The sequence below is a fragment of the Ascaphus truei genome, chromosome 10 (assembly GCF_040206685.1).
Source record: "Ascaphus truei isolate aAscTru1 chromosome 10, aAscTru1.hap1, whole genome shotgun sequence".
NCBI classification, from domain to species: Eukaryota; Metazoa; Chordata; class Amphibia; order Anura; family Ascaphidae; genus Ascaphus; species Ascaphus truei.
This window is the reverse complement of record NC_134492.1, coordinates 12,761,230-12,785,868: the sequence shown is the minus strand read 5'-3', so window position 1 is coordinate 12,785,868 and position 24,639 is coordinate 12,761,230. Positions and strand designations below refer to the sequence as shown.

The 24,639-nt window shown below is 43.0% G+C and overlaps 1 protein-coding gene across 1 annotated transcript in view; it reads right to left on the bottom strand.

The window, feature by feature from the left end:
• GNG12 (G protein subunit gamma 12) overlaps positions 1-24,639 on the bottom strand; it is a 71,544-nt gene that overhangs the window by 19,902 nt on the left and 27,003 nt on the right. The window contains exon 2 of the mRNA XM_075615859.1: positions 23,193-23,250. The gene's annotated coding sequence lies outside the window, so the exon portion shown is untranslated. The remainder of the gene's footprint in view (positions 1-23,192; positions 23,251-24,639) is intronic.

Below are 24,639 nucleotides of genomic sequence, written 5' to 3'. Positions count from 1 at the left end.
TGATCTGTACTACCATTTCCTGATCACTACACTCCAGACAAATAGTTACTCATTCTTTATCCATGCTGAGCCGCTTTAGTACTGGGGCCATACAATGCCTGAAAGCACTGACCTGAAAGCTAGACAGTAATGGTAAACCTGGCATTTAGAAGGTCTCTGATGCTGTAGGTTTATGTCACTGCAAATAATTATGGGATGTAAACTCAACAGTGCATTATTGACTTCATGGAGGGACAGAATAGTGAGGGCATAAACTAGAAGTGACAGGGCAATGCTGGATGGTACCAATAATGAGCTTAAAACCTGGAAAGTGCCTGCACGGTGTCAGAAGATCAATTAGTGAGTTTGTTTAACTCCCTCAACCTCTCTAACAGGGAGTAGGCAGTTCCCCAGACAGGAATTCTTGGCAGACTGGTGCCGGGGCCTTCCCAATGTATGCAGCTATTTTCCACATGCCTCAATTATCCTTGATCTAAAAATAGCCTGTTCAGTTTGCAGTTGGTTGGTATAGAAATGTACATCGTAAAAGGGAGTGGTTGTACAATGGTCACTTCCTTGAACCCCACTAAAACACATCAAGAAATAAAAGCCTATTTAACCTTTTTTCTAAACTAAAACATTGGTAACTTTAGGTAATATAAGAAATTACTTGTAAAAAAAAAATTCCACTCTTTTCACAACAGATCATAACTGCCCTTCTATGTCAAGCTGCTTTTATTGGTTTTGGAACTTTGTGCTATACTGGAATCTTGTCATTCTAGTCCCATTGACGAGCCTGCAAGCGCCAAACCCTATTGGTTATTTGAAATCAAGCAGCAAATGTGCCACTTTACCACCCCCACACTAGAGAATGTCCCCAAAGTTTGCAAAATCAAAAATTAGATAAACAGTCTAACGTGCGTCATTCCTCTACATAATGTTTGTTGGGTTTCTCCTGAATTACAACGGGAGGTTCCCATTGACTACATCTGTAGGGATCGCAAGTACTTTAAAATGATTTTTGAAAGGTTAGTCTGAAATTGTTGTACACATTGCAATTTGAAGTTCAGGGTGTATTTACTGTCATCTCTGCCAGGTCTCTCCCTTGACATGTTTCTATTTGCTTATAGCGTAAAACCAGTCAGCCTCAACAGGGGGTCCCTATTGTTAATCAAAATTTATGGACATTTGACTTTCAAAAACAAATTCTAAAATACTTCTACTTGTTAAAATATATTTAAAACATGCGGTGTCCTACACTGGAGGCCCCCCCCCAACATATTGCTGCATAACCAACTATCTTTAAGAACTATCTACCCGAACAACTGATCTTCAGGTGGAAGCTGTGGAGGTCAAGAACCAGAACAGCCAGTCCCTTGGAAGCCTGTATTTGCATGTCTACACAAACTGGTTTGTAAACCATCATGCATGTTTTCTGTCCATCCCTAGAGCACAGCATTTACAAAGATTCAGGAAACCAATAGACAATTGCTTATGAACTGGTCCAGTCCCGTCAAAGCCCAAGGAGCTTTGTTATGCAGCCGGGAGGGAGCGAGATGTTTGGGAGAGAAAGTTATAGTAACAATGAGAGTCAGTTAGGCCATAACCTACTTTTTAAAAATATTTTTCCCCTTTGGCTGCATCCTCAGAGTCTTGCAGTCGGATTTAAAAATTGGGCCCCAACCTATTTGGAGTTTAACTGGCCTGAAATGGACAGTAACAGGATACAAGACTTATTAGATGCAGTCTCTGGCAGTGATGGAGTTAAGGCACAGCACTCTTGCTAAAAGTCAGCCCGACCTGGTGACCCACTAGAAGAGTTCAGAGCACCTATGGGGAGGCATTTAGTGCATACAGCTAAGCAAACAGCTGTGAGGTGGTAACCTCTATCATATGTGAATCATCCCACCTCATCATTAGAAGGGACTCTACAGAATGTCAATGTTTGGCCATTCCGGTCTTACAACAAACAGAATGAAGAATGTCGCACTTCCCAGGAATTGCATGGAAGCACATTGATGGGTATAAAAATGTATATGTTCACAAAAAGGTAGGCTTTTGCACTAAAACACTGACCACAACGTCTCCTTAGTTAAATCAGTGATTCCCAACAGGGGGTTTGGGAACCCCTAGGGCAGGGGAGCGCAAACATTTTCTGCTGCGCCCCCCTGCCTAGCCTCCTCTGGTGCTCGCCCCCCCTTGCCTTGATGCAGCATCAAATGACGCCGCGGGTCATGTGAAGTCACGTGCCTCGTGGCGTCATTTGACGTCGCGTTGCCATGGAGACGAGTCTTGACGCCGGCAGAGTCAAGGTAAGTTGATGTTGCAGAGGCCTCACGCGATCCCCCGGCATTTAATTTAAATGCCTTGGAGAAGAGCGTGGGGCCTCTGCAACTGCTGTGCTCCCCCCGAAAAATCTCACGCCCCCCAGCCCCCCACTTTGCGCACCCCTGCCCTAGGGGTTCGCAAAAAATATATATGTAATGGCAGATCCCAGGCAGTATAGCTGCAAGGCATTGTGGGGTGTGACTTTAGAAGCTCCCGCAGTATTTGACAGATGTACCCCCCCCACACACTTATGGGCAGTTTGGAGCCTTATTAAGAGAGTGTCCCCTCCACGAGCTAAGGACACTATACTGCCTGGGATTGGTCAGTTTTATTAGCAATAGTTTCATTAGTAGGCAATAAGATTAATTAGGGGAACAACCATTCTCTAACACTGGGTTCACAATGTAAAAATGGTTGGGAACCAGAGTTTGATAATACTATTAAAAACCCCATCAGTGCAATGCACCCCAACGCCAACTATAAAGTGACCGCTCTGAGTGATCACTTGCTGGCACCAGTGACCGGAAGGGGAGGGTCCACCACTACGGTTTAGTTCATGGTCAGCGCTCTGATCACCTGCTACAAAAACTAACAAAATGCCATGATGTACAGCGTACACTGAAGGGGTTAATATAATTTACTACAAAAGCATTTCCCCTATCCTTATAAGGAGTTAGTTGGGAAGAGAAATAACCATTTTTGAATTGCAGCATAATAAAAAATAAATGAATAAAATGGATTGCATGGGAGCGGGGATAATAAATACTAACACGGAAAGGCTAATAACACATTCTTTGTATGTAGGGCTGAATGGGGAGGTCAGGCTAACCACTATGCAATACAAAGTGGGACAAACCCCGCAAGCGGCTGTGGGGTTAATCATTTAGTGTGAACATCCTTACAAGAGAGTTAGAGAGGAGTCCTACTGAGCGTGTGTGGAGAAAGGCCAGGGGGCCTGGCTGGGGAAAGGAAACATAAATAGGACTGGGATGGCATCTTTAATGTAGGACCATTTTATATCATTTACCACTGAACGTCTTCATGCATTAAAGCAGCTGTCTGCGCTGATCGTCATTTCCCCTTTTTAATGGGCTTTAAGAGATCTCCTCTGCCTTTTCCCAACTTGTTTTTATTTAGATTTATCCGACACTCCCTCTATGCAGGAGATCTGAGCGTTTGTAATTAAAAGGTCTGCCACAACTCCTGAAGCTATACAACTTTATTCTCAGTGGAGCCGCTTACCCCCCCAAATATGCCACCATCCCATATCTCCCCAAATACCAAGGAGGGACAAGATCCTTTGTGCTGCACCAGCTACAGGCCAATCTCGTTAAATCAATCTGGATATTAAATCATTCTTCAAAATTCTGGCCGTTCGCTTAAACAAAATTCCTTCCCGCCTTAGTGCCTGCAGACCAGGTGGGAACCATCACAGGCTGGCAGGCACCCGACAGCACCAGGAGAGCCACAGATTTAATACACAGTTTAAAAAATAAAAAATCAAGGCTCTCCTGGACGCAGAAAAGGCGTTTGGATGGCTAGATTGGAGCTATATGAAAGCCATGTGTAAATGTGAGTTCTCTGGTAATTTTCTTAGGGGAATTATGTCCCTATATTCATCTCCATCTGTACAGGAACATGTTTAGAAAGCTTTCCCATTAAGGGGGAAGAACCAGACAGGGTTGCCCCTTGTCCTTTTCGCACTCTTGAGCAACTGGCCTCTCACTTTAGGGCCAATCCAGATATCTAGTGTGTACAGATGCACATCATACAAAATGTCGCTGTTCACGTATGACATCCTTGTGTCCTTTATCAGACCTTTGACATCTATTCCGAACTTATCCCAAGAGCTGATGGAGTTTAATAAACTCTCAGGTCTTACAATAAACAATGACAAAATGGATGCTCTAAACAAACTTAGAGGATCTAACACGAATATCACTGAATTGTAACTTTAAATGGTGCATGAGAGTGGTCAAATAACTGGGAGTTTACATGGCGGCAGACTATAAAAAGACCTATTCTATTGTAACTACCCTGAGACCTCAGACAACGGACCAAATGTACCATCTCCTGGTTAGGATGAAGGAATTCCATTAAAAACAAAAAACAAAAAGGGAAGGACTTTTCTGCCACGGATTCTCCACCTATTCCACACCCTACCAATCCCAGTCCCCACAAAGGGTTATACAGGACTTACTTTCCAACATTAGCAAGTTTATTTGGGCAAATAAAAAACCCTGAACAAGCAAACAAATCCTGTGTCAAATCACAAAGACTGAAGGCTTAGGTGCACCCTGTTTATGTGCCTACTATAAAGGCAGCCCACGTTGGACAGTTGATTGCGTTGGACAGTTGATTGCGTGGCACGCAGCTCCTCATTTTAAGAGGTGGGTAGAAAATCAGTGGCAGCTGTTGTCCGTCCATATAGTTTAGCAACTATATTGGGGCAACTAAAACAAATCAGGAATAAGCTGCGCCTCCTTCCCACATTGGAACACTCCTTCGCAACATGGGAGGCCTGTAGGGTAGTGACCATCTAACTAGGAAGGGCTCCCTGATGACACCTATTTCTTAACCCCAACTTTTGTTCCAGGCTTGAACAAACAAGTATTTAGGAACTGGTGGAGAAGTCAGACGTTAAAATAGTTTGGAACATTTAATTCAGATCAGGGTTTCGAAAGGAGCTAATCAGATTTATCCATTTAATGGGTTTTACCAAATAGTTTAAAGCACAATTCTCTCACAGCATTCAGGAGATCTGCCTGAAATACTAAACTCAATCAAGGGTCCCCTAAAGGCTGTATAAAAAGGATATTCCTGGACAGCACTCCAGACAAAGCCAAGAATACAGGGTGTCCATAAATTATTCACCCTATTATAAGTCTTAATAAATTCGTTATTTTAGGAGCCATCTTAAAACAGTTTTCGGCAATTAAGAACTCAAGAAATTTTTGTTTTAGACTACCACAGTTCAGTCAATACTTCAGTAAACCAGAATTCAGTAAACTCCCATGTGAGCCGTATTAGTAGCACGCAGAACATCAAGGCGATAGATGATTTCGTTCCAAACATTAAGAAACGTGTCTTGCGTGATGGAAGCCAAATTTCAACCTCGTGAACCACTTTGTGTTATAAATTACCGCGAACAGTATTAAGATGGCTCCTATAATAATGAATTTATTAAGGATTAGAATGGGGTGAACAATTTATGACACCCCGTGTATCCCAATGGGAGGCGGATCTAGGGGAAATATTGGAGGATGAGGACTGGGAGATCTTTGAGGCTGTGTCTAAAAACTATTTGTTCAACAGTAAAAGGAAAATGCCTACAAAATCTTGTACAGGTGGTATCTGAGTGAAGCGGCCATCGTGGATGTTACCCGGTACCTCGCCACTTTGCCCAAGGGGTTGTGGTCAGATAGACAAACCTTCTGCACATGGGGTTGCCTGCCTCAGGTAGCCCAGGTTTGGTCCAACATCCACCGATTGGCCCATGGAGTGCTGGGGATGTCAGACCGACTAGACCCATGATCCTGCCTGCTAAATAGGCCGTATCGGGTTCTAGACGGCGACAAAAACTTTTAGCTCACATGGCGACTGCCTCTCAATTGGAAAAAAGTTAACTACCAGATTTAGCATATATCAAAAAAAGATCTGGTTTAATTACCAGATGGAGAAATTGACGAGTTTACTTAGGGACACCAATGCTAAAACACAAAAAAGGACGGAGAACCGATGGCTAATTTGCAATAGCTTAAACACCGGTGGAACCGGTTGGCCGGAGCTGCAAGTCCCACCTGAAGCCGGGGAAGATCCTCCTCTCCCATCGCCCTTAAAACTTGTGAGGGATCACCCACTGATCTTTTCGCAGGATAAACCGAGGCCAACCAAACGCCAGAGGACCCTTAGTAGTAAAAAAAAGTTGGGCTGTCCCCAAGAAGGTGGGAACTATATATGGAGATGCACTTAACTGTTAATGACTTATAAATATTGTGGAACTTTTTGATATAAAGTGGTTTCAGACCATCTGCACCAAAGACCACTGGTTTTCCTTTTCTCGCTTTACTCCTGATAGGGAGATTGTCTCCACATACAAGAGTGGATGCACTACAGAGATTTAACAGAGCAATATTCCCACACAATAAGAGTCATCCTGCTGAAAGATAGCTTGCATATCTCCAAACAGGCTTCTAACGCCACTGGGGCCATGTGAGTGAAATGATTGAAGTTTTTCAAAACAAATTAGTATATGGACAGAGACAGACAGCTCTGCACTCCATTTTCTGAGAGAAAATGATCCAGTGACGCCCGAGACCTGGACTTATTGTGCAGTTTTCTGGATTAATCTTTAATCCTGCCAATGCTCTCAATTAGAGAGGATTTGAAAAAGGGAAAGAATTTAGACATTTGTTGGGGAATTTTCTCTGTAGAGCATCATTTTTTTTTAATGTCATTCCTACCACTGAGTAGAAGCTTAGAAACAATTACTACAAACCAAGTATTTGGTCTTGGCAAAGGTAATTTAAGGCTCATCAACGGCTGAGGTGTCTGCTTTATGCATCAGGAGAGGTTGAATTGGACATCGTAACCTTCAGCACTACAGTACAACTGAGATGCTGCAAGTGCAGTCTGGCATCGTCCACGAGTGTCCCCTCTTCCTGGCGAGCGCTCGTAGTGCAGCTCTGGGCGGCAAAGGCGAGCAGGAAGGATCGGAAAAATAAAGTCATTGATGTGCTCAGAGAGTCATTTTTTCACATGTAGCATTGACCGTGTATGCAGCCCTGTGCATAGGCTTTTGCAGGCACACGGAGTGCCTGTCCCATAAAGCTTACAATCTAATTGTGGTGACTGATGTACAGGGAGACAAAGTGACTTGCCCAAGGTAATCAAACTGAGCTCACCAGTTCCAAAGCAGAGATATTACTATTCAGCTTCAGCCCGACAGACAATTTAAAATACAGACACAAGAGCATTAAGCATAAAATAAAAACTCCGGTAGAGAATTCCTGCCCCAAGGAGCATTTAATCTTCGGTGAACTACTACATGGCCTCTGAACACACCAAGGTAATGTGGTTTCCCTGATGTCCTCTGTGATACAATATAAAGAAAATGCAAGCTGCAAGCTCAATTGAATAGTCAGGAGTCAGACTTCTGTTAAAATCTGATGGTATTAATCCTTTCCGTTCCTACAAGACCCCATCGTTTGTTTTGCAGAAATTGGCTTTTTCTGAAAGCAAAATCCCAAAATCGAAAAATGCAACAAACCATTTGTGCTGAAGATACGTGGATAATGAATGGAGGCAGTGGCAGCAGATAAGGGTTACAAATAAGTGCCTCAAACATTACGTTTGGCCAACATAAGCAGCAAAAATACAGAAATCCAGTCGCTTAACAGTCACAAAAAACCCTGGATTTCCCATAAATGGTAAGAGCCCTGCAATCAGTGTCTCACTGCACACACCACAGGATCATCTGACTCTCTCACTGCCGCAAGCTGCTAAAGCAAAAGCAAACTGAATAGGGTTGTACTAGAGTTTCTCAAAGCGCTGTGTATCCCAGGAAAATCAGAGGCCAAATATTCCTATTTCAAAATGACATCTTTAAGAAGTCAGTTCAACTCTGCAGATGTACAGTTAGAACGGACAAGCTTGTTGAGCAGATCATTCTATGTTTCCCAGAGCTTTTAAATTCCCTTGGCAACATCCACTTTCCCACACTTCCCGGGCCTGGGCCATGTGAAAATGTACGATTGAAATGTGTTCTACGTTCTGAGCCGCCTGTGTGCCTTGCATACAGGGAAGGGACTGCCTGACGTTATTACGGACGCAGTGTTTACCATTTTCTATGTACACAGGACGTCTTGCAGGACGTGATGATTAATGCAACACTGTCGACTTTTTTTTTTTTTGCCTAACAAGAGTCCTCCGAATACACAGATCTTCTGAAATAGATATTGATGTGACCTAGAAAGCTCATGTGCAACTACATCTGTGATTTCCCATGCATCCCAACATTTGCCGCCATCTCTGGTACCTTAAAGATGGGAGGGATTGATGGAAGGGAAGTAAACATAATTATGCCCCTTTATAAAGCATTAGTAAAACCACACCTTTAATATGGAGTACAATTTTGGGTACCACTCCTTAGAAAAGAAATTATGCAACTGGAGTGTGCAGAGAAGAGCCACCAAATTAATAAATGGGGTTGGACAATCTAACATAAGAGAGGCTAGCTAAAATAGATTTATTTACCTTAGAAAAGTGGCGAAGAGGGGATGTGATAACTATATACAAATATATTCGGGGACAGTACAAGAAGCTTTCAAAATAACTATTCATCCAAAGGGCAGTACAAAAGGACACAGGGTCATCCCTTAAGGTTGGAGGGAAGGAGATTTTCACCAGCAACAAAGGAAAGGGTTCTTTACAGTAAGGGCAGTCAAAATGTGGAATTCATTATTCATGGAGACTGATGGCAGATACAATAGATTTGTTCAAAAAAAGGATGGCCATCTTTTTAGAAAGGAAAGGTATACAGGGATATACCAAATAAGTAAACACGAGAAGGATAATGATCCAGGGAGAATCCGATTGCCAATTCTTGGAGTCAGGAAGGAATTTATTTTTCCGCTTATGGAGATCATTGGATGATATGTCACTGGGGTTTTTGTTTGCCTTTCTCTAGATCAATAAGCAAGTATAGATATAGGATAAAGTATCTGTTGTCTAAATTTAGCATAGGTTGAACTTGGACATATGTCTTTTTTCAACCTCATCTACTATGTAACTATGTAGAGGGCTTAGTGTCCTAAACACTAACTTTACGGGATAGGTCCATGTTAAATGAAATATATAATCTGGAACACATTGTTTTATGTAACTTTTACTAGTGCAAGTTCTGGCACCACATTACTCATCACCTGACTAAAGCAAATGGGACTGGGTAGGGATTAAGGAAAGCAGAATTCAAGGGGCCAAATACAGTGTTGCAAGTCACAAGGAAAAGCAGAGCTTTGCCTGGAGTCAGGTGTAGCCCTACATATGACACCAAGTCATGCACTGCATTACAGACAATGCAATAGTGAAGAGGATAGCCTCAGCAAGGATGCTCTGTGCAGCTCTACAAATAAGCAAGGAACAGAGGCAGAGAACTCCTTGCACGACAAAAGCGATAGGGGGCAACATTATGCTGCTACGGTGCAGAAATATTAAAAGTGCATGGTTTCTCAGGGGGTGATATTTTAATCACCCGCTTGGAAATGAACACGCTGACCACCCAATAATGCCAAGTGTCTTCATACAGGAGATTATCTCCGTTAACATAAAGCAATGAAGCACCGCAAGGCAGATACTGGCCAGGCCTTCAAATATATCAATCTTGTCTGACTGCCCCAAGCAGTTTTAACCCACACTGAAAACCAGCTGCTAAATTCTCTTCTGTTACCAAAGAGGAATAGGGGGCATGGAGGGTGGCAACAGGTTTACAAAAAAGGGGGGGGGTGGGGAGAGAGGGAAAAAAAACAAGGAAGAAGTCGTCCGACAGATACCAGCACCATCTCCTTCCCCCCACCCCCCATGTGTCCAAGTAGCTCAAAGCTCGCACCAGAAGAAATAACTGCGTAATTTATGTTTTAGGGCAGGGGTTGTCAACCCCAGTCCTCAGGACCACCCAACAGGTGAGGTTTTAAGGATATCCCAAATTCAGCACAGGTGGCTCAGTCTGACTCAGGTCTTGGACTGAGCCATCTGTCCTGAGATATCCTTAAAACCTGACCTGTTGGTGGGGAGGAGAGGGGAGTCTAGAGGACTGGAGCAGAGAACCCGTTTTAGGGAGAAACAAATGAGATTTAAATATAGATTCTTCCTACACCTCCAACTTCCCGATTACCCCCTTTATAGATGGGAGAAATGAAAATAAATAAATAAAACCACCCTCCTTAAACTCCTTACGCTGCTTTAGAGAAAACTATTTGCGCTGTGAATCTTGTGTAGCCCAAACAGGGAGGAAAGCAGATGGACATGTTACAAGCACCTGGAAACAGAAATAGCACCACAAATAAACACGCACAAATGCAGACACTGAGAATTTCTCATCTTCTTACAGGAGCTTTACCACAATACAACTCTGCTGGGGAATTGCTCAAGCAAATATAATGGTGTTAGGGGCTGGGGCAGCTGTACACTCTCCTGCTCATCTCCAACAGCTGCAATTACAGAACACACAGCCTACACAGAGAGAAACAATGCCCTGCAGAGAATGGGAGAGATCTGGATATGTTCTTACTAGTTGGATTGTAGTCGTATAAAAGGGATAATGGGAATATTTAAGGGTTACTTTCCAATTACAAAGAGCACGTCAAATTCTATGGTCCCTTTTTACCTAAAAAAATCTGACTTTGCTATGAACAACTTTCATTTGGTAGCCAGTTAAAAAGAATTGCACTTCGCACTACTCGTGTCTTTTACAATTTAGCATCTAGGTTTAATATATACAAAGTTGCGCCCAAAAAATAAATAAATCTGGGCTATTCGCTTGGACCATTTAATTAGAAAGTTCTTGCCGACCCATAAGCGAGTGGGGATGAGAGATTCTAGGGCTTGGAACGCACCACAGGAGGAAGGGTATGAAATGGTTTTGTATACATCTCGGCTGTGGCACACCCTATCAACAAAGACCAGTGTAAACAAAAACAGTGTACAAAATTCACATAGATCCCTAACCTAGTCACCCGACTGGAATGTCAGGCTTAATCCAGATGTTAATCACATTTTACCAGGTCAATGTAACCCTTTCACTTCTGTGTGTTTAGGGAGGGGAGCAAGCAAGGCCCTTTTGGAAGCAAAACCATGAATCCTAGCTATAAAGAAGGAAGAACCTCACAGCTCCGCAGGACATATGGGGCATTCAAAAGGTCTCACATCAAGTCATCTCGCACAGAAGCAGCACTATTGCATGGACAGCGGTGACACTCGCATGTCGCGTGTCAGCATTTGCATATTGTAAAAACACTGGGTGTTGCAATAAGATGCCAACACGTGGTTCAGAGATTTTGAGGTGTAATGAAAGCACCTGCAACATGTGACAGGCTCAGACTTTAGTGTAAGGCCGCGGTCCCAGTGTGCACTGTAACACGCAGCTCGCAGCGGGGGGTGCGCATGCACAGCACTTCACCCCGATCTGCGGTCTGTGGAGGCAGAGATTGCAACGGGAGGGGGCGTGGTGGGGGTTTGCAGGGGCATGGCCATGAGCTCACGTGGCTGCTTCGCCCTCATTGGCTGAACAGTCTAGGGGTTAGGGGCGCGTGGCCACGCCTCCGTCGCAAGTTGCAAATACAGTTTTTTTGTATTTGCAAAAACTTGTCGTACAGCACGGCTGCACCTTCCGTGCGAAGGTGCTTACTGGGCCCGGTCTGATTGGGGGACGGTGCTTGTACGCACAACACATGCCAAAATAGTTCCATAACCAGTCCCTAAACCATAGAGGAACATTAACACCCACATAGCACTCATCTCCCTGTATATTATGTGTACAATTAATTATGCTCTATTTTAAATACCATCGTAATCTTTATATAAAACATTTTAAGTTCTATATAGAGAAAAAGTAAAAATGTTTAATCTTATTTGTCATTTTGATTGGGGGGGGGGGGGGTGGGAGTAGAAACAAAAATCCATTACATTTATTGAAAATTATGTTTTTGATTCAATTTGTAGGAGTCGAAGGGAAAACGTGAAAGAAAAATGGAAATAGGATGCTAGATATATAGATATATACACATACATATACACACACTTTTTTTATAAACACTGGAAAAAAAAATACACTAAGGCCGGGGCCATAGAGGCTTCAGGAGAGCGGAGGCGCGCTAACGCTGAGGCTCGCCTGCTTCAGTCAGCACGATTCCACGGACTTGCAGGCGAGCCAGCGTGCGCGAAGGGAGCCGGGGGGAGGTGGTTGGAGGCGGGGCAGTGACGTCGCTGGGCCAATCGCCCGCGACGAACTGACGACGGCGCCGTGACGTTGACGCTGCTTCAGGCCGATTGGATGAACAGCTTGGCGCTTGGCTGAAAACTCCAAAGCCTCAGCACGCCTGCGGACGCTCGCGTGAGCCCCCTCTCAAGGCATCCTCATTGAGGATGCAAGGGCTCAGCGCTGAGCGTCCGCACGGCTCAGCGCGGCCTGTCCTTCTATGGACTCGGCCTAACAGTCTTACTCTTGTAATGTTGATTTAAAAGTTCCACTCCCTTGCAGTTTATAGGTAATATATAAAGTGTATTAAAGAGGCAAACCAAGAAACTTTTTTTGGAAACTAATTACCTAAGCTGCAGATCGATGAGCAAAGATCCTGCTTCCCGGGGTTCACTAAATGGCTGCCTTTCAATTTCAAATCAAGCCTCAAGCCTGTAACCAAGTAGCTACAATGTATAATTATATTACCAAGGTAACAATCTACTGTTACAGTTCGCAGCTCAAACTGCTGAAAATATTGGCAACAAATACACACAAATAGGAAAGTGTTACAGAGTTCTTGCACTGCTGGAAGGGATGGGCCAACCTGCCCAAGTCAGTTTCCCGGATTTTTGCTCATGTAACCCCTAAAATCCGTTTCGCGGTGCAAAATCCGCAAACTGATTTGGCCGTTTTCAACCCGCGTGGATTCATCAATAAACGCCGTTGGATACAAGCCGTGGACGGGTTTGGAGATTCGGCAATTCTTTGGCGGATTGATGAATCTGTGGATTGGATTCTACAAATCAGTCCACGGGTTGTGGAATCCGCGCAGTGTATAGGTAAAAAAAAAAAAAGTACAAATCTGCAAAAAACCGGAAATCTCCCCTTTTCAGATTGATCCGCTGAAATCCACGCACCAAAGGAACCGACCGATCCGCTGCGGATCCAGATCCGCCCATCTTTACCTGCTGGGGAGGGGGGCTGGAACCCGCTACATTGATCAAAGGATGCTCAGAATATTAACATTACAAATGGCATTAAGAGTTTACTTTAAAAAAACAAAAAAAAACAAACATGCAGGATATTGCATAGATTGCGCCTTGCTTTTGCCAAAATGAATGGGCAGCACAAATATCCCAATCATTGTAAAGTGTAGTCAAGGTGATTCAATCTGTATTGTATACAGCAGTGTTTTGTTAAAGAACCCTTTCATATTGAGAAATTCCGAGGAACCCCAACCCTCTCTAATAGCGTGTCTGAGATCAAATGCTTTGCCACGAACCCCAACCCTCTCTAATAGCGCGTCTGAGATCAGATGCATTGTAAATTCTTCTGTATTTGGTACCATTTTCAAACAACCTGAAAATTGCAGGTAACCCAAGAGCTCCTAGGAACCCCTGTTGAAAAACACTGGTATATGGACTGTTGAATATTCAAGTGTGCTTCAAAACATTTAATTCCTATGTGTAGAAATACACATTAGAAAAAAAATAAAAACCCTTCTAGGGCAGGGAAAGAGCATATATTTCTTTAGAAAACCATTTAAGAACAGCACTCTTAAAAGGCAAAAGCTTGTCCAAACAAACATACTCGTTCGTGCCTAATGCAGATCGTCATTTTATAGCACGTGTCCTATTAAACTTAGCTTTGAAATAGTTGGATCACCTGCTGAAGTCCATGTACAAATTGAGAATTCATTCTTACGCAAGGTCAGCTGTCTTAAAGTCACATGCACAGAGCAAAGGTTGACAAAATCTAGTGCACAGACTTGCAACGTAACCAGGAAAGGAGGAGATCTTGCTTCTTGTGACCTACATTTTACATCATATCTGTTATACAAAGCTCATGTAACACACTGCTTACACCAGGTCTACAAGCTCTGGATTTTTGAAGGGGGGGGGGGGGGGGGGGGGAAAGATATCACAGCTCCCTAGTGCCTTTGTGTTCAGACCTACACCATGTAGGATTTACTAGGGCAGAAACATAAGTAACATGTCGATTAGCAAGGAGGTGTAATGGGGATCCAGTCCGCTTCCAAAAGTGGCTTAACATACGCTATTGGTTTATCATTTCACTTGGTGGCTTGAGGAAGTTACTCTTCCCTAATGAGAAAGCAAACAAGGAAAGGGATTGGCCTGTATGTTTGGGGGTACAGAAGTATGTTGCAAAATCTCCATTAAATATTAGCTGAAAAATCTCGTCACCAAAACATGTGTACAGCATTTGGGTTTCTGGGGAGAACCCCCCTTTCCCCCCCCATACAATCCCTGAGGAATTTCACATGTCCATTTAAATAAATATTTGGTAAAAGCATTGCTTGACCTATGCTAAACACTTTGCCACATATCAGAGCAAGTTAAAATTCCCAAATAGCATATAGTGCACAGGAAAAATCACAAATTAAGATTAAGGGTTCTCCAATCAGTAAACGCAACACTTTCAGGAAAAAACTGAAATATTGACGACATTTATCTCCTTGTATTATGTGTAATGCCTCCTTTCCAAAGCCTGCACATGCAACAAATTAATATTTATGTCTGCACCCAAGTTGCAAAATATCAGTAGTACAGCATAATAAAAATGTAAAAAAAATAAATATGGGATGTCTGACATTTTACAAGCAGCTTCAAGCATTGGCTATTAAGCAGTAGAAGACATCCAGAATCAAGGGCTTTAAAAATATCCCTGTTTTATGGTTATCTTGCACGCAATGTACAAAAGAGCTATAGTTCAGGAACATGGCCCCATCTAGTGGCTAATAAAGATAATGCAGAAGAAACCACCAACAGCTTTCTGAAAAAGAAGTGACCACATTTTAAAATAGTCTCAAAAACAGAAAGCATTAAACAGGGGGGACACAAGGGTTTGCTTATCGACTTGAGAAGCCGATTGAGCCACCTGTGCTGAAGCTGGGATATCCCGAAAACCTGACCTGTTGGGTGAGGCTGATGCCTGGAGATGCCAACCCCTGTACTAGAATGTTATTGAGAATTTTTTATATCAATATGAAAACAATGGTTTCTATGGTTTTTGCTGCAGTCCTCCTGGGAAATGATTTTCTATGGTTTCAGTAAAGTAAAAAGAGACTAAAGCACAAATAAATAAATGTTTCTGAAAAGTATCCAAGATTTAAATAGAAGATTAACCTCTTTGGTACTGGCTGGTACCTGCAACGAGGAATTGGTAATGGGATACCCAAAGTCTTTAATGTTCCCACAATTAGGGTGAATTAGAAGGACTTCCAGCGCACAATATACAGTAATAATTATTTCTCCATTTCCATACTCTTGGTATCCATAACAGAGCTCTATCCCGGATTTCCTTTTACCTCTCCCATCGTACTTTGTGTCTCGCTTGTCAATACCACCTCCTCCGACCTGTGGGTATACCTTAGGGCTCTGTCCTGGGACCGCTTTTCTCTTTCCATTCTAGGTGACCTCATCACATATCTTGGGTTCAAATATCACAATTCAACCCCTGGCCTTACACCTGCTGTACAGAACAAAGTCTCATCATCCTGGTTGGCCCACCACCGACAAACTTAAAAATGTCCAAGCCCGAGCTCCTTATGCTTCCTTCCAAGCCCGAGCTCCTTATGCTTCCTCCCAAGCCCAAGCTCCTTATGCTTCCTCCCAAGCCCGAGCTCCTTATTCTTCCTCCCAAGCCCGAGCTCCTTATGCTTCCTCCCAAGCCCGAGCTCCTTATGCTTCCTCCCAAGCCCGAGCTCCTTATGCTTCCTCCCAAGCCCGAGCTCCTTATGCTTCCTCCCAAGCCCAAGATCCTTATACTTCCTCCCAAGCCCGAGCTCCTTATGCTTCCTCCCAAGCCCGAGCTCCTTATGCTTCCTCCCAAGCCCGAGCTCCTTATGCTTCCTTCCAAGCCCGAGCTCCTTATGCTTCCTCCCAAGCCCGAGCTCCTTATGCTTCCTCCCAAGCCCGAGCTCCTTAAGCTTCCTCCCAAGCCCAAGATCCTTATACTTCCTCCCAAGTCCGAGCTCCTTATGCTTCCTTCCAAGCCCGAGCTCCTTATGCTTCCTTCCAAGCCCGAGCTCCTTATGCTTCCTCCCAAGCCCGAGCTCCTTATGCTTCCTCCCAAACCAGAGCTCCTTATGCTTCCTCCCAAACCAGAGCTCCTTATACTTCCTCCCAAACCCGAGCTCCTTATGCTTCCTACCAAACCCGAGCTCCTTATACTTCCTCCCAAGCCTGGCCCTACAGCCCCCTTCTACATTACTGTTGGCAGTACTATTATACACCCAGTATCACACGTACGCTGCCTAGGGGTCCAACTCCTCTCTCACATTCACAATGTAGCTAAAAATCTGTTGTTTTTACCTCCGTTACATTGCTAAGATACGCCCTTTCCTCTGTCCCTCTACTGCTAAAACGCCAACGCAAGCCCTCATTCTCTCCGTCTCCACTATTTTAAGCTTCTACTGTCTGGCCTTACTGCCGCTAACCTGTCTCCCCTCCAATTTATCCTAAACGCTAGAAGCACTTACCTCCTAAATCTGTCTTCCAATGAAACTCTGTATCGCTTACACAATTCTCCTCCTCACTTTTAAGGCTATACACTCTGCTGCCCCTCCTTACATCTCAGCCATAATTTCTTGGCTTACAGCTGCGTGACTCTTGCGTTCTGCTCAAGGATGTCTTCTGTCTACCCCTTTTATATCTAAAGCCCTTGCCCGCCTAAAACCTCTCACTCACTGCCCCACACCTCTGGAATGCCCTTCCCTCAATATCAGACTAGCACCCTCTCTCCACCTTTAGGATCTTCCTTAAAAACACCTAACAAAAGCATATGGGTAACCCCGCTGGCTGACACTATACATGTCACATGCACTGTCCTTGACCCCCTGCAGATGTGCTTACCAGAACACCCTCCTACTGTCTCTACGTTCTCCTTACTTACCACTTATATTGTAAGCTCTGTGGGGCAGGGACTCCCTTTGGTATTGTTACCTTCATGTATGAAACGCTTATTCCCACTGTGTTATGTTATGTCACATCTATTACTGCTGTGAAGTGACACACACACATAAGTGGTGCAGTTTTTCCCCTCTGTGCGTCATTTAAATCCAGCACAAGATAACCAAAAATACAGCTAAAAAGTATTAATACAGAAAAATGCATTTAATATATAGGAGCAGACAAACTTTAGAAAAACTGTACGACATAACTTTTCAGTGAGCGCCCCCTTCATCAGATACAGCCTGACCTCACACAGCCTTATATACCCTGGCTAGAAAGACCACACACTTTTTGGGGGAGAAATTGACCAAACATCTATTGCAACTGGAGTCACAGGAGGCCACAGCGCCCGTCCCAGTGTTTTACCGCACGCATTGTGCACCTCGGCTATTTAAAATTGTTCATTTAGTTATATTTTGTGCTTTTGGGAGCCCTCTCTTATATTCAGAGTTTTTCTTCATTTAAACCCATCAGTACGGAGTGGATGTCAGCAATACAATGGCAGTGACATGATATACATCAAGTGTTTGGAAAGTGCTTTCACACGCTGTTCAATGCCATAGTTCAGGGGTGCGCGACATTTTCCATGGGTGGCGCGGCGGTTACAGAGGCCCCACGCTCGTCCAAGGCATTTAAATTAAACGCCCGGGATCACGCAAGGCTTCTGTAAATTCCCTTACCTTGGCACCGTGACATGACCCAGTGGCGTCATTAGACATCGGAGCCAAGGTAAGGGGGGGGGGGGGAGTGGGCACAGACTGAAAGTTTGCGCACCTCTGCGCATAGTATATAACCTTTTTGCTTCCATTGTTTCAAGAGTTCCTACAGAGATGAATTAGAGTGAAGCTGCTAATTTTAATATGCACGGATTTCATTTTCTGTTTTTTTTTTAAATACACTTTTCTCTAATTACACTTAAGACAGAATAATGCAAAAACAATTAAACATAAAGAACCTGAAGTCATTGTCTGGTAAATTCTCTGGTGAGGTCAGGTCTAGACTTCAAGGGATCGTGCCTGAAGAAAGGTATGCGAGTTTAGAGAGTTGCTGAAAATGTTAACAGTGAATTCAGACCCTTATTTAAAGGGAACTACAGGGCAAATATAACTGGAGTGTTATTTTCCTTTTTTTTTTTTAAAGGTAATGGTGGTTTGGGATTGTTTGTATGTAACCCAACATGTCACGTTGGTAAAGGGAAGGCGTGCGCAAACTTTTCCCCATGCGCACCCCTTCCTGCTCTCCTCTGTGCCAGGCACGCAAATGATGTGCGGTGTCATATAACGTCACGTCATGGTAGCGTGACGTCACGGCGTCATTTTGTGCACCGGGTTACCAAGACGACGCGTCGCTGGAAGGGAAGTAATATAGAGGCCTCGCACGGCTCCCTGGCATTTAATTTAAATGCCAGGGGGGATAGCGCAGGACCTCTAACTGCTGCGCTTCCCCCCCACCCCCCCAACCACATGGGGTGGAGGACAGCCACAGCAAAGACTTGAGACATGTTGAAGCCTCATGCACAAACTACCCATTCTGGATCTTTATAAGGGAGTCCCACTTTTATCCATTAACCCCTTTTCCTCCAAAGCGATCAGCAAATGCTTCTCTAGTAGCAAAGAGGTCTAGCAAGCTGCCAATAACACAGTAATAGGTGGCAAAACCGCAATGAACACAAGGCTCTGGCCAAGATATCTAGAAAGACGTGATCAAGCCCCTTTGTGCTTTTTGAAGCTAGGACAATGTCAAGCCTGAATAATAATGCTATATACATATCTTCAGCATGCAATTAGTTAATATATTTTTTAAGTATTAAATTAGAAATTATTTTCGGTAGTTAGAAATAGTTAGTTAGTAAAACAATACAAGGAGAGATCAGTTTTAAAGATTAGGAACACAGTTTATCGAAGGCCGCGTTTATAGTGCCGGCGACGGCAGCACGACCGATGACGTCACCCGTCGCCGAAAGTTGTATTTAAAGTTTGAGCGACGTCGCTGGCGACAAGGCCAGTGACGTCACAAGGGAGGGGGGGGGGGGCACAGAGTGCAATAGGTGCTCTGTGATTGGTTTAGGGACAGTCACATGTGGCGACTGTCTCCAAAAATCATATAACACTGACAATTTTTGGTCGCTCCTACTATAAGCGCAAGCGACGGATTCAATGTATTTGTTTTGGCGCAATGTCGCTGTCGCCAGGCACTATAAGCGAGCCTTACAGTTACATAGTGACAGAACAAGGGAGTTTTGTAAATCTAAGTAAACATTGCTAATTGAAGAAATATTGTTCCAACGTTTATGATTGACTAAGGACATTTGTGGGACAGCGCTATGTTAAGACTGGTTAAGATAAGTGTATAAAAGATTGTACCTGGATGTATAGAATTCAGAATCTTTTAACCTCAACCAAGCTAGGGATTCTCCACTCTATAACCACATTCTATATGCATGCCTGACATGATGCTGTAAAAGAGGTTTTCTATGGTCTCTGAATAAACTGAGAAAAGAACCGGATCGCTGACTATTTGATAAATCACTGAATGTGGGACATTTATTTGCACCCATCTAAAGAAGCAAATCTTCATTTGGCAAACCAGCCAAACCCATCTTCAATTTTAAAGTCTTTTATTTCCCTACACACAAGAACAAGGCTCAACAAAGTATCCGGACGTTCCTCCTTCTCCTACCGTGCACCCCAAAACTGGAACAACCTACCAAAGACTCTCACATCCACCACCAGTTTAAGTTCTTTCAAATCTAAGGCTGTCTCACACTTTAATCTGGTTTGTAACTGTTTCATACGCCCATAATATATAGTTTCTTTAACTGTGCACGCAATGTCTTGTATATAATGAATACCCTGTTCATGTATGTAACTGTATTTGTAACCATGTATTATTTGTTTTGTTTTCCTCTGTGCCCAGGCCATACTTGAAAACGAGAGGTAACTCTCAATGTATTACTTCCTGGTAAAATATTTTATAAATAAATAAATACATAAACTGCAGTGTTTGCTTTACAAGTGCACTTCCCTCTTGAACTAGGGGCAGCAATCAGAGGTCTTGAGGTCTACAAAATATACTGGAAAACAGATTGCATTTTAGAACATCACGATTCACAACTTGTGTGTTATTTGCAAAGGCTGTGGGGTTTGAACGTTCATTCAAAGCTCTGCTCCACTGTCTAAACGGTGTTATTCAGCCTGCACAGGTTCCGCTCAGTAGAAGCGTTGTGCTGGCAACCAGCTATTTATAGGCGTGTGAAACGTGCTGAAAATGCTTTCCATGTTCTAGCCAAATTACTCGAAACTCATCTCAATCAACTGATGGGAACAGCCAATATAGAGGTCTTTATCCAGTAGTTTTAGAAGCCTACCTCTACAGGAGCCAGTTTGCCATCACAATGGGACATTTGGCCCCGACCAAATCGCCACCAGTGCTCCGCCCACCAGGATGACTCAGAGGATGTCGTCTTGTCGCAGTCACGGCACCATCTTTAAAATGTCCTCCCGGCCGCCATCTTTACATGTCCATGTTCGCCAGCCGCAGGTGACATGGAGCTGGCCAGGACATTTAAGATGGTGGCGAGGTGACTGGCGGCAAAACTTCCTAGAACGGTTTTACTATGGACACCTGGCCCAATTCTGAAGACAATTTTACCGTCTTCAGAAAAATATGGTCGTGCAACGCGGCGGCCAAGGCAGCTAGTGGGCCCAGCCCCATTGAGGATGTACCGGGAACCTAATGCATTGTTTCCATCCATCATAGATATCAAGTCTGCAAGCATAGTGATCACTATGTATGTGGTGCTTCAGAGGAACATTATACCAGACATGTAGGGGAATATAATGCAAAATGAGAAGAGCATACCATTTAAATGCAATTAAAGCAAACAGTGAGATAGAGTCAATGTCTCAAAAAGCTGACAATCCAAGTGGTATAACTGCAAACCTCATTTTCCCATTAATCCTGGGGTTCTTAACTCCAGTCCTCAAAATCCCCTCTACAGGCCACGTTTCCAGGATATCCCTGCTTCAGCACAGAAGGCTCAGTCAAAGACTGCACCACCTCTACTGAAGCAGGGATATCCTGGAAACCTGACCTGTTGAGGGGTCTTGAGGACTGGGGTCTAAAACCTCCGGACTAATCCATTAATTGTGGAAATACACAGTATGCTATATGTACATTTGACTTTAATGTTCGCCCAGTTTGTGATGATAGGCGTCATCTATATTCAGTATTCTACCACTTCAGCAGACCTGTTAATTTGACTCAAGTTACATCTTAAAAATACATGTTATAGTTTTGTGGTGGGTCAAGCAAGAATGACCCAGTCTATTTCCTGTGTATGTCTAGAAGTGGTGTTATCCAAGAGCAAACCTGGATTGTGGGGACGATTAAAACCATAGGATCAGAAACCCTTGCGGAAAGTGGGAAAAAACAGGGCATCTTTAGGTAACTTAAAAGAAACTCCTCAAGTGATCTGGGGACAGCATGAGGGTGTGGCCAGGAAGACATCCATATGTCTGTACAAGTTTAATAAATATAAGGCATTTAGGATGCAAAATCGAATTCACAAGGATGTGAAAGATGTAATTCTGAAGATGGAGCTCAGCTGATTAAATGAATACCAAATATGACAGGTTGATCCATGTTACATGTGAGATAAATATTTCCCCTTCAAATATGAGTTCCCCCATCAAGATGCAAATACAACAGGGTGTCGTCACGAAGGGTGAAAGAAAGTTATGGGATTATCGTTATACTCGAAAAAACAAAACAAAACCAAAAAAAAAACCACACCTCTCCCGCAGCAAAATGTGAAATATCCTATATAGTTACATAGTTTTTTAAATAAATCAGTTCTGCAGTATTAGTTACAGTCTGCATTATTTATTTTCCCTCCTGCCATTTAATGATTTTTTTTAATGTACTGATCATCCTTCGGTAGCTACAGCAACCATTTAGAAAGTCATATCCACTTTCTCTTTTGAAACAGGCGCACTCACACCCCGTCTGGAGCTCTGTACTTTGGCAACAAAGTATCACAAACAGATCTATTGCTGTGTTCCAAACAGCAGACTGTCTATTACTCTTGAAGCTGTAATAAAATAATGTTACACATGGTATCAGCTGCAGCATTTCACAGACTGTCGCACAGCCATTATGTTAGGTACACAATCAGGATTTTGACAGATATAAAACAGGAGCACCAAACGATTGCCAGCTTAGGTGAGAATGTAGAATGATACATTGTCACATGCTTTACATATACAAATAAGGGGATAATTATCCTAAAATACTGCAACATGCATTTGGAATATGAATCTAGAATTCAACAAGGTGAGTTTTATGCCAACAAGACACGTTAATTCTCATCTTCCAAAATCCAAAGACCTCTTTTGGGAGGGAACTGGTTGTGTGCTGGTAATGTATACGTTCTCTGTTTGACCCTGTTATTTTATGAAACTGCATATTGTACTGTATTTATCTTGCATCATTCTTTTTCTGTAACAAAGCACTGTACTACATTTGTAAATTACATCTAAACTGTAATAAGTATCGTCTGGGCTCTAATTGAACTTTGCACGTTTTGAAGAGAGTCCACAAACTGCATTTTCTGACACATTTTGCTACAATAGTTGTGTTCGTCATATTTTTTCGTAATAAACAGGGGCCAAAGACTCTGCGAGTAAAACATAATCATTTTTTTGGTGGTGGAAGCGATTGAAGATATAGATATATATTGTGATAGATTGAGGGGAGATAGTAATTTTAGAGACCCTGATGGGAGAAAGGCAAGTCAGCTCGATAGCTGTGTGTATTAACTAACCCTCGTCACACACAAAAGTCACGTGCTCACAGGTGTGCCGTTCGTTATACAGCTGGTAATCCGGCTCACTCAATTTAGACAGCATGGTAACACCAGGAAGCAAAACAAACCATGACAAGCACTCGAGTCTTACCTAGAGATTAAGGTTACACTTGCCCGTACCAGTTCAAAGTTTCAGCGTTCCCGTAAACCTGTAAGAGAAATGAAACCACTCATTACCACCAAAGCAACGTATTTTGTTATGACTGATGAGGGATAGTGCCACATCAGTAGCTGTTTTGCTCTGTTGCATTAACAAAATTAACAATACAACAACAAAGGGGTTAATGGGACATTTGAAATACATATTTTGCTGTATTACTGGGGAAGTTATTGAAGTGTGACCTGGTCTGGGTTTCTGGGGGTAACAATTTAACCACCATGTTCGCAGTGAGTTGACAGATGGACCAGAGATTGACCGAGCATGACAATGCATCTTCAAAGGCCATTGTAAAACCTTTAGTCAGGTGATCAAAAGTTCATTGCCTCACAGATTTACAAAACGCAAGATATTTAAAATATGATGCACCTTACAAGGATGAAATATAGGTCAACTGTATGAAATAATATCAAACATCACAGGGTATCTATACGTACGGTGTTTACTCACACAAAAGTAGAAATTGTGTTGGTAGTATGTCCACCTTTGGGAGAATCATGCGACCACATTTAAGCAGGAAGCATTATTCTGGGGGTCATTTTCATCTCAGCCATAAAAGGTAACAAGAGATGGTTGAGTGTGAAAGTGGACACACCCAGGAGAGTGTGAAAGAGGACACACCCAGGAGAGTGTGAAAGAGGACACACCCAGGAGAGTGGGCTTATTCTGGTCCCATTGCAAAGTTTCATGATAAAAATGCTGTGTTCTGAAAACCAAACTAGAAGTCAACAAAGAGGGATGTTTTATTCCAATAAACATAAAAAGTTCTCAGAACTTCAACTTTTTCTGTAACTTAGCACTGTATATTTTTTTGTATATTAAAATTACATAAGTACGGTCTCTGGGCTCCAATTCAAACCTAAAACCTTTTTGAAGAGCATAACAGCATTTTCGAACACATTTGCTACATCAAAAAAATATGTAATCAACACAAAAACCCAGTCAACACGGGACCGAGGACTCCTAATGAATGCAAGACTTTACATTATTCTTGGTGGTGGCAGCGTATGGAGGTGTAGCGTGACGGTTTTGGGGAGATATTGCTCATTTTGAGGGCCCTGCGGTGAGGTAAGTGAGCAGGATAGCTGGATAAATGAATCCTTTGACACTAGCCACGTGCTTGCAGATGTGGCATTCGTGACAGTTTGGGCTCATTTTTCCTAAATGTCAGCAGATTACATCACATAGTTCATGGCAGAAACACAATAACACCTATACTTTGTTTTCCTAGGTAGGTGGCCATCTGCAAATGGGCCTCAATTTTATAATAAAAAAAAAAAAGCAGATCACATCTGTAAAGCAGAATAGACTATTTCTTGGTACATCTGTTCCCTAATGTTTGCAAAATGGAACCCCAAATAAATCAACGAGAAATCTCAGC